The sequence below is a fragment of the Salmo trutta genome, chromosome 26 (genome assembly GCF_901001165.1).
Source record: "Salmo trutta chromosome 26, fSalTru1.1, whole genome shotgun sequence".
Taxonomy (NCBI): Eukaryota; Metazoa; Chordata; class Actinopteri; order Salmoniformes; family Salmonidae; genus Salmo; species Salmo trutta.
Genome location: NC_042982.1, coordinates 12,698,821 through 12,704,741, shown reverse-complemented (window position 1 = coordinate 12,704,741; position 5,921 = coordinate 12,698,821).

Below are 5,921 nucleotides of genomic sequence, written 5' to 3'. Positions count from 1 at the left end.
TAAAACAACATAAAATTGATCAGAAATACAATGTATACATTGTTAATGTTGTAAAGGGCTATTGTAGCTAGAAACGGTAGATTTTCCAATGACACGTGCCTGTAATCCAACCCACAAATGCTGATGCTCCAGATACTCAACTAGTCTAAAGAAGGCCAGTTTTATTGCTTCTTTAATCAGAACATCAGTTTTCAGCTGTGCTAACATAATTGCAAAAGGGTTTTCTAATGATCAATTAGCCTTTTAAAATGATAATCTTGGATTAGCTAACACAACGTGCCATTGGAACACAGGAGTGATGGTTGCTGATAATGGACCTCTGTACGCCTATGTAGATATTCCATAAAAAATCTGCCGTTTCCAGCTACAATAGTCATTTACAACATTAACAATGTCTACACTGTATTTCAGATCAATTTGATGGTATTTTAATGGACAAAAAAATAGATTTTCTTTCAAAAACAAGAGACATTTCTAAGTGACCCCAATCTTTTGAGCGGTAGTGTGTGTATGTATGTATATTTATATATATATATATATAGTACCAGTCAGAAGTTTGGACACATTTACTCATTCAAGGGTTGGTTTGGGATGAGTTGGACTGCGGAGTGAAGGAAAAGCTGCCAAAAAGTGCTCAGCATATGTGAGAACTCCTTCAAGACTGTTGAAAAGCCTTCTTCATGAAGCTGGCTGAGAGAAAGCCAAGAGTGTACAAAGCTGTCATCAAGGCAAAGGGTGGCTACTTCGAAGAATCTGTATATGGTAATGTATACATTAAAGTCATACAAGATTGACAAGATCCTCCCGTGTAGTTCTGGGCTGATTCCTCACCGTTCTCATGATCATTGCAACTCCACGAGGTGAGATCTTGCATGGAGCCCCAGGCCAAGGGAGATTGACAGTTTTTTTGTGTTTCTTCCATTTGCGAATAATTGCACCAAATGTTGTCACCTTCTCACCAAGCTGCTTGGCGATGGTCTTGTAGCCCATTCCAGCCTTGTGTAGGTCTACAATCTTGTCCCTGACATCCTTGGAGAGCTCTTTGGTCTTGGCCATGGTGGAGAGTTTGGTATTTTTATGCAACGGGTTAATTTAATTAATGATTGACATATTTACATTTAAAATGTTATTTTGATTAATTTATTCATACTATTTCATCCTTCCACAAGATATAGTCCCGACACAAATCTAGGGTTGCTACCCAAGTTGGCTGGTCGTTCGTTCTATTGGTTTGGTTCTCAGAGACGTGATCCAGTCATTCAGTCTTTTTGTTCTGTATCTATGGACGCGACCCAGTCGTTTGTTCTAAACTACAGCTACTTTACAGTCACGTCAAACAGTGCAGCCAGAATAACAACAGTATGCATTTGCATTTGTTTAAGCTGTTTTCTTAGTGACCTTTTTTTTAAGACATCCATAGCAATGAGCTAATGAGGCCCGATTTCGCCTGGCATAGAAAATGTGCTCTCTTGTCAGGGAACTTTTGTTCAGAGGAGATAGCCAACAGCACAGCTAACACTCACTTCAAACTGAAGCTGAAAAGACTGCAAACTAGCTGCACTTCGTTTCACCTTTTTTCAATTGACATTGACATAAAAATGATGCCAGCTGATTCATGATTTCAACTGGCTGAGAATCGCTGACTGCCTGTCTGTCTCGTCCCGACTTCCGACATGCTCATTACTATGGGACAGCTGGAGATCGAATTTGAATATTGAAACAATGTTGCAAATGTCAGAGACAGACAGCAAGGTTTTTATTCAAATCTCTGCTGTTGAAAACTAAATGTTAGTCTAAAAGACGTGAGATAATGTCTAGATGCTTTTTATAGTGGAGTCAGTGGATGTTTTTTACTGATGAGACAGTGGATTGCGCAGTTGGATGGAACAGAGTAAATAGGAATTTTAACGTCATATATTTAGCCGGTGGTAACTTGTGGAATAGACACCGGCTGGAATGTGGTTTTAACCAATCAGCATTCCGGATTAGACCCACCCGTTGTTTAAATAAATATAATGCAGGGGTTTACAGTGACTGAAGCCCCTGGGCCCAAGCCTATGGAGGGCCCAAGAGACAAAAAAAATAGATATCTAGACATTATATCATATATATTTTTTATCCAACCGCAGGAGCCCACTCTCAATGTTCAAAATACACCAGAGAGCATTATTTAGCCACAGAGGATCGATAGTTTCAAAAAGATAGCTGTGGATTAAGTTTTATCACAAGCACATACAGATAACTCCTAAACTAAAGCCAACATAAAGTGTCTTAAAAAGGCCTAGATTCTACAAGTGGACCTAAACCATGCCAGGAATATGCATCCCACACCATAACATATACTTTGTGTCCCTCATTACTCAAGTGTTTCCTTTATATTGTCAGTTACCGGTATGCCTCCAGCCTCCATGTGCGCCAAATATACAGCTTGTTGCGTTGTGGACATAGAAATACAATCCATAGAAGGGTTTTGGAACCTCTTACCCTGGCAATTTGACTGTTAAATTCATGGGTACACTAGCAATGGCTGCCAGTCCTGATTTGAATGGGAACTGCCATCTATGGATTATATTATATTTCAAAATGCAATCGAAGAAAAATAAATTACAGTTTGTAAAGCAAATGCCTACTGCTGAAAAGAGAACACTAAACTGTCTATAGAACCAATGGAAACATTTTTCTCAACAACTGCGAACATCAGCACTGTTTTTCAAAGGAGCTTATCTTGAGATAGACTATTGCCACGACGAACACAACGGCCATCAGCGGTGAGTAGCCTATGGCTTCGTCTTTATCTTTGGGTGAGTCAGTGTGCCACTGGAAAGAGTATTTAGTAGCCTACTGTATATGTGTGTGTGTGTATATATATATATATATATATATATACTGCTCAAAAAAATAAAGGGAACACTTAAACAACACATCCTAGATCTGAATGAAAGAAATAATCTTATTAAATACTTTTTTCTTTACATAGTTGAATGTGCTGACAACAAAATCACACAAAAATAATCAATGGAAATCCAATTTATCAACCCATGGAGGTCTGGATTTGGAGTCACACTCAAAGTGGAAAACCACACGACAGGCTGATCCAATTTTGATGTAATGTCCTTAAAACAAGTCAAAATGAGGCTCAGCAGTGTGTGTGGCCTCCATGTGCCTGTATGACCTCCCTACAACGCCTGGGCATGCTCCTGATGAGGTGGCGGATGGTCTCCTGAGGGATCTCCTCCCAGACCTGGACTAAAGCATCCGCCAACTCCTGGACAGTCTGTGGTGCAACGTGGCGTTGGTGGATGGAGCGAGACATGATGTCCCAGATGTGCTCAATTTGATTCAGGTCTGGGGAATGGGCGGGCCAGTCCATAGCATCAATGCCTTCCTCTTGCAGGAACTGCTGATACACTCCAGCCACATGAGGTCTAGCATTGTCTTGCATTAGGAGGAACCCAGGGCCAACCGCACCAGCATATGGTCTCACAAGGGGTCTGAGGATCTCATCTCGGTACCTAATGGCAGTCAGGCTACCTCTGGCGAGCACATGGAGGGCTGTGCTGCCCCCCAAAGAAATGTCACCCCACACCATGACTGACCCACCGCCAAACCGGTCATGCTGGAGGATGTTGCAGGCAGCAGAACGTTCTCCACGGCGTCTCCAGACACTGTCACGTCTGTCACGTGCTCAGTGTGAACCTGCTTTCATCTGTGAAGAGCACAGGGCGCCAGTGGCGAATTTGCCAATCTTGGTGTTCTCTGGCAAATGCCAAAGATCCTGCACGGTGTTGGGCTGTAAGCACAACCCCCACCTGTGGACGTCGGGCCCTCATACCACCCTCTGTTTCTGACCATTTGAGCAGACACATGCACATTTGTGGCCTGCTGGAGGTCATTTTGCAGGGCTCTGGCAGTGCTCCTCCTGCTCCTCCTTGCACAAAGGCGGCGGAAGTGGTCCTGCTGCTGGGTTGTTGTCCTCCTACGGCCTCCTCCACGTCTCCTGATGTACTGGCCTGTCTCCTGGTAGCGCCTCCATGCTCTGGACACTACGCTGACAGACACAGCAAACCTTCTTGCCACAGCTCGCATTGATGTGCCATCCTGGATGAGCTGCACTACCTGAGCCACTTGTGTGGGTTGTAGACTCCGTCTCATGCTACCACTAGAATGAAAGCACCGCCAGCATTCAAAGGTGACCAAAACATCAGCCAGGAAGCATAGGAGATGAGAAGTGGTCTGTGGTCCCCACCTGGAGAACCACTCCTTTATTGGGGGTGTCTTGCTAATTGCCTATAATTTCCACCTGTTGTCTATTCCATTTGCACAACAGCATGTGAAATGTATTGTCAATCAGTGTTGTTTCCTAAGTGGACAGTTTGATTTCACAGAAGTGTGATTGACTTGGAGTTACATTGTGTTGTTTAAGTGTTCCCTTTATTTTTTTGAGCAGTGTATATATATACACACACACACAGAGTGTACAAAACATTAGGAACACTTGCTCTTTCCATGACAGCCTGACCAGGTGAATCCAGGTGACCTGTGATTTCTTCAACCACCCCTGCTGCTAAGCATGGCAGCCGGGATGACATAACAGGAGAGGAGAACATGAGGGGAATGCCTTTAAAGTATTTTATCTCAAGCAGTGTTTGAAGAAGAGTTTGAAGAGTCTAAAACAAGAATACATCTGAGAATCCTATTGGATGAAGATGATGATGAAGTTTGAGAGGGGAAATAGGAAGCACCAGGCAGCATAGCAGACTAGTATGGCCCAATGCAGGGCATAAGGACAGGGAAAGGGACAGAACACTGCTACCTGAATGAGGTGAGAGGAGCTGCGTAAAGAAAAAACAGGGATCTCACAATGCGCTGTACCAAAGAGAATGTATCACATCAAGAATGTTGGGCTGATTTGAATAGTGTTACATTTATACGAAAAACAACAAGTACCCACTCATCAGGAATGCACCGTTATCTATCACTTGTTGTCTCTAGTGGTCTATCAACTGATGTGTGTATGCTATGGATGTGTCCTTAGCTGTAACTGTTGCCCTAGTGCAAAGCATTGTTTGAGCTGTAATCACGAAGTACGCTTGTCCATGCATCTGCGAGTTGCGTTCGTGTGTGTGCTTGTAGGAGGAGAGTGTTCGCATGTGAAAGTCGGAGAGAGTGTGTGTGTGTGCATTGATCAAAGTCTATCCCCTCTGGTGCGGCTTTGGTTACTGACTGACAGAGCATGGAGAGAAGGGAGAGAAGGGAGAGAGGAGGGAGGGAGCGACAGACTCGGGGGATAATACCCTAGAAGGGAGTCTAATGATCCAAGATAATTGGATCTGTTGTTGCATTCTGTAGTTAAGAATGGCAGCTCTGTTGAAAGGCAACACTGGTGTAATCTGGGCTCTCTCCAGTATCACCAGGCTCCAGGTGATTATCCACTCAACGCTACGTTCACTCCTGATTTCATCACTTAATCATCTCTGGAGATTAGGAATGAACAGGTTTTCTCCTCAAAAAGTCTTGGAGAAAAAATGTGATCTTTGGTCAAAATACTATTCAATGATTATGAAGGGTTGATTCAATGTCATGATATGATTGCTGCAATTTTCTGTTACAACGATTATTATTATCTCAACCAATACATTGGCATCTTAACCAATATATTGGTTATTTCAACCAATACATTGTTTGGGTAACAGTTTAGTTGTCTTTATGGCTTGTAGTAACTGAGTAACTACTTTGGTATCTCAAAAATTGTATTACTCAGATAAACATAGCAACTATACAGAACAAAAATATAAATGCACCATGCAACAATTTCAAAGATTTTACTGAGATATATATGTACTATATGAGGAAATCAGTCAGTTGAAATAAATTCATTAGGCCCTAATCTATGGATTTCACATGACTGGGAATACAGATAC